Raw genomic sequence first — 6,000 nt, forward strand, 5'->3', positions numbered from 1 at the left:
ATAAGGCCCCCAACACACATACAGTAGAGGACTTCTGGGTCTGTGTTCACTCAGAGGTGATGTACCTAACCCTCAAGAGACTGGACGCCCCAGGGAGTTTAGAGGTCAGGTAGGGTAGGGAGTGGTGGCATCCACGTGGAGATGGGGGATATAGAGAGGAAGTGTGGGATGTGGAGCAGTTAGAGGGTGGATGGGGAGGGGTGGGGAATGGAATATGGAATGTAAAAAATGAATTACAAATAAAATTAAATTTAAATTTAAAACGAGAGAAAAAAATAAAGCTGATAAGCCAAGTACTTTAATATAAATTTGAAAATACTCAAAACTCAGAAAGCAGTAAGCTAAGCTGGAGGTGGTACAGAAGAGCAGAGGTAGGAAAGTAGAGAAATGTGATGATTTGACTACTAACATAAGAAGTCAGTTAGCACTGTTAGAAAACAGAGAGTTAATACACCTACACCATATAGATGTATCACTAGGTGAAAATAATAACTACAAAGGAATATACATACATATAAATACATAAAATTTATAATGAATAAGAGGCTGCTAACACACATTCAAACTGTATTGATAAATTTTTTTATATAAAACAAAAATTAAAGAATTCAGTAATATGACAAATACATAATACAGATAAATATTTTATACTGAGTATTAAATCAACACACTGGCTCATTTCACAAAACTTATAAAATGAATCAAGAAGGCTAAAATAAACATAAACATATATAAACCAATGCAAAAAGTATATGCCAAAATAATTTTGTTTGAAACACCAATGTAAAAAATATACACAGCAAAAAGCATACTCCAAAAGAAAAGTACAGTATAACTTGCACAATTATACACATGACTAATAAGCATGCCAAAAATACTCACAAAATAAGGATTTTATGATATTCATGAAAGCTAGCTTATAAGGTTTATAATACATGACCTCTGTAATATCATAAGATGCAGGAAAATGTACATACTATTTGGTAACATACTGAAAGTTTTAGAAAACACAAATACTTCCAGAGATGAAGCAAGTAATGAAATAAAAGTTTGTACACACCAATTCATTTGTTTCCAAATAAGAATAATAGATTATAAAGCATAATCTCTTTAATTCAAATTCAGGAGTGTTTCTATTTTTTTATCAGTAGTACATATAGAGAAATATTTTTCTTCTTTGTCTTATTGCTATATATAAATTGTTGAAACAAGAAAATTAAAACTACTATTTTTAGCCAAATCAGGGAACATATAGACACAAATGAAATATGTAAGGACACTGTTTGTAGGGGCAGCAAGATGACCCAGAAAAGAAGCCCACCATCTTGCCTCATTCCCCAGTTCAATCTCCAGACACCACAAGGTAGAAGGAGAGGACCAACTCCTGAATGTTGTCCTCTAATCACAACATGCTGGATTTGTCACATGCACACCCATATATGCATACGTAGACACAAACACACACACACACACACACACACCAATACATACACATAAACAAATAAAATGTTTAAAATTAACTTTTAACAATTATCTAAGTAAAAGTAAATTTTCAACTGTGATTTTTTTTCAGGGAAGTTCTTTAATTTGTTTCTATTTGTTACAGAAGTAGCTATTCACATCTACATTATAATTCAATATTACCACTCAAAACAATATAGCCTACTTGTATATATTACTTACTTAAAGCTAAGATTATTTTCATCCTTTTGATAGATTATAACATATAATAAAGAATTTTAATAAGACTGTATATACTCTCTAATTACTACAATAAAAATTCTCATATCTAAGTGTTCTTCCAAGCAAAAGAAATCAACCCACCGGAAGTCTACTTGTTCAAAACTTCTAGAAATCAGAAATAGTCACATTCACTAGTATTATACTAGTATTCACTAAGTATAATGCGTTCATGTCTTGGCAACTGTACAGTTCATAGAGGACAGCAAGGGATTAAAGTTTATTGTTTGTATCCAGCAATAGTGAAGCAGTATCTTCCCAAACAGAAAGCAGGAGGCTTTTACTGAGGAAACACAGGTAAAGATGGACATACTCCATATTGTCCATAGAGCATTACATTTCTTCATACATTTTAGGTTCACAAAATAGCAGATGAGAATATCTCAGGACAAAGTATTTGGTATTATAATAAGTAATTTTAAGTCTTGGTTGTCTAGAAAGAGTGAGAATAACCCAACAGTCTTGTATGTTTCCTTGTATGCTTCCCTGGAGAATATTATCTGAAACAAAAGTAGCAGTCATTTAAAAGATACACACACACACACACACACACACTTGCCTAAAGATGTCAGTACAACAACTACAAGTTAATGTCACTAGAGTGTTAATAAGTTGGCTAATGCAAATATGAGAAAAAATATTTAGGTCAATGACAGAAATTTATAAAACCTATGCTTTAAAAACTGAGTCTATAAATTAAGACAAGCCAAAATTGGAAAAAACTATCTGATAAAACTCTGTATAGTAATAGAAAAAGGAGCAGAATTTGTGTTAACTTTCTTACAAACTTAATTTATTCTACTTCTTGTAAACTCTCCTACTCTCCTTTATTTATTTGGTTTTAACCAAATAAATAAATAACTTGAAAAAATAATTGTATCTTATAGACAAATGCATTTTCACCAAATCTTTGTAGTAGATTAAATATTCTCAGAAAGAGTTGGAGGTTAAGCTCTTATTCATTATTTAACAAAATATTTGAAAACAAATTCTTTATATTGATTTTAAAAACTATAATTTTATTTAATAAAATGTTGCAGCATAGTTCACTCTCTTGCATAATATTTTATCACTCTGATCAGCCTAATCAAAACATATCACTATAGCTTTATATGAGATAAGAGTCACAATTTAGAAAATTACCTAAACACTTCATATGAAATATATAAAAATTGCATACTTTTACTTGGCATAAAAATGAAATATGATGATATATATCTTATAAACCAATACTTCCATCGGAAAGTAATTTCTGTTGGAAAAATAATTTCTGTACACATAGCATGTATATACGTAGGCTATTCAAATGATTATCTTCTAAAATAGCTTCTCTATAATAAAAATATGTATGCCAGTCAATCTTTTAAAACTATGCTAAAAGAAAGAAATCATATCTATGTACAGGAATTCTATTGGGATGTTCTTCACAGTAGGGTGTTCCTAAACAGGAACAACAATATGAACTAACCAGCACCTCCAGAGCTCGTGTCTCTAGCTGGTCGGCCATCTTTGGAAGGAGAGGCCCCTTGGTCTTGCAAACTTTATATGCCCCAGTACAGAAGAATGCCAGGGCCAAGAAGTGGGAGTGGGTGGGTAGGGGAGCAGTGCAGCGGGTGGGTATAGGGAACTTTCGGGATAGCATTTGAAATGTGAATAAAGAAAATATCTAATAAAAAATAGATTTTTGTTACACTGGCAAATACCTAAGTTGACGTCAAAAAGAAGAAAATAATTTTGGCTCATGATCTCACAGGTGTCAGCACATGGTTCACTTGCCCCATGTGCATGGTCATGATCCTGCCTATTTGTTATGTGTTATATAATACATAAATCTATAAAGATTTGAAAATTTTGAAGAAATTCACTAGAAAAATAATTTTTAAGAAGGAAATGATGCTCACTTTCTTTCCATCCTAAGATTTTTCATTTTGTCCTCATGTTGCACTGCTTTCTTATTTTAAAATTTTTATTTTTAAAAAAAATTTATTTAAAAAAATTTTAGAATTTTATGCTGCCTTCTTATTTTAAATCTTGATTTAACAGTACAGCACCCAAAACACTGAGTGGGAGATCTTGACAGTGGTGCTTTTGTTCGTGATAACACCCATTGTATATGCTTAGCAGGTACACTTCTATAGAAAATCACTCGTTTGAAACCCTTCATCAGCATATTTCCATAACATGTTTGGTTTATATCTGTTATGGCAACAATTCTCACCTGTGACAGTTATTCTTGACACTCGTCTTTGACAATGCTTACTTTATCTTAGTTTTAGACAACTTAGTAGTTATGACAACAATGGCAATTTACATTATTAGAAGTTAAAAATGGTTAAAGTTGCCCATAGAGACAAGGAAGACAGGGAGGCTAGGTGGGAGAATATGGAAATAATAAAGTAAAAGAAAAGTGGATTTCACCAGGGCTATTAGGTGCAAAAAAAAAAAAAAAAAAAAAAAAAAAGCAGGCATGGGGGGAAGGGGGGGAAGGGATTCAAATACAAAATTTTATCTTCCATAAATTTCTCTCTGCTCCCATTATGATGAATGTTGTTATATACTGTCATTTATCTTGAATTTAGTTCTCACAGAATGTCACAAATTTAGCAAACTATTGGTCTTTCCAGTATATATATGATAAAGCTTGGGCTTTTGACTTTTTCAAAATAAAATGTTTACAGAAGCTGTGATCTTATGAAAAGGTCTATGTTATAAGAAACTACTAATAGTGAATTAGTAATTCTTTTCACATTTTAGGACTATTCCATTTAAAAGTATTTGCTCCCTAATGTATTGCTTACTATCACTACTGTTAGAAGAATGAATAGTTATTTGATGAAAAGTGTAAATAGTTGAAAGAAGCATAGATAAGTCAATATTTACATGCATGTTTTAAACTTTGTATTTATAAAGTGTTTTCTAGCACTGAAGATAAGAATTCCACTGTAGGTTTTATGATCAAAATAAATTCAAAGAAATCCATGCTGCACAGTTGAACCGCAGACATCTATCTGCACACTCCTATGAAGTAGATTTTAACGAGTTGTTTGTGAAATTGATAAACATATTCATGAGTCACCAAGATTTACTCACTGAGGTTTATGCAATTAGATTAAAAATATCAGCAACTAATCACTTTAGTTGATGAATTAGTAATAAATGTTTAGGTTGCTTTAGGTTTTCTATATCTATGATCACAATTCTGAGTCACATTTTCTAAAACATTAATAAAGAGTCACTTTTATCTTTGGTGACATGCAGAATAAAGTAATCTTCAAGGGCTTCCTTCTCGGGCAGTCTTCTCTACCATAACTTCAAGGAATAATAATAATAATAAACCCACACAACTGCATCACAACAGTTTTGTAGCAAAAACCGCTTTGATTCTGTTCACATATTCTCCTAGTTACACTACTCTATGTCCATTCCCATAGTGACTACATCATTATAAGTGCTGCATAAAGCCTTAGAGTATAACAAAGTGGTAGAAGACCTTTTAGTTTTCAAAATATTAAAATATATTTTAGTTTCAAAAGGTGATGATGAGTTTCATTTGCCAAACACTTATTAGACACTAAAGAATGCATGTTTCATTGCTCCATTTAATTTTTTATTAGATATTTTCTTTATTTACAATTCAAATGTTATAAAACCCCCTATCCCATCCCACCTCCCCCTGCTCATCAACCCACCCCCTCCTGCTTCCCTATCCTGGCATTCCCATACACTGGGGCATCGAGCCTTCTCAAGACCAAGGGCCTCTCCTCCCATTGATGTCCAACAAGGCCATCCTCTGCTACATATGCAGCTGGATCCATGGGTCCCTTCTTGTCTACTTTTTGGTTGGTCATTTAGTCCCTGGGAGCTCTGAGGGTACTGGTTGGTATAATAATCTTCAAAATTTTATATTATTGTTTTTAATGAAAATTAGTAATTAAGGCTTAAATAGATTAAGAAGATCTTTCTGTACTTGGCAAATAAAAGAAAAAGAATGGACAGACTCAGTAAAAGAGAGCATTGAAACTTAAGACTAATATCAGTGTACCTGGGTCTTTGCTCTCTGGAACGTAACAGTGAATTATTTTCCATTCTCATTCTTGTCCTTATTGATACTCCAATCACAAGCCTCATGAAGCCTATAGAGCCACCATCCATGTGGTTCCATTGCATAGAAAGATCTCATTAAAAGAAGCAGCCAAGCCGGGCATGGTGGCGCACGCCTTTAATCCCAGCACTCGGGAGGCAGAGGCAGGCGGATTTCTG

This window comes from Mus caroli, chromosome 4 (assembly GCF_900094665.2).
Source record: "Mus caroli chromosome 4, CAROLI_EIJ_v1.1, whole genome shotgun sequence".
Taxonomy (NCBI): domain Eukaryota; kingdom Metazoa; phylum Chordata; class Mammalia; order Rodentia; family Muridae; genus Mus; species Mus caroli.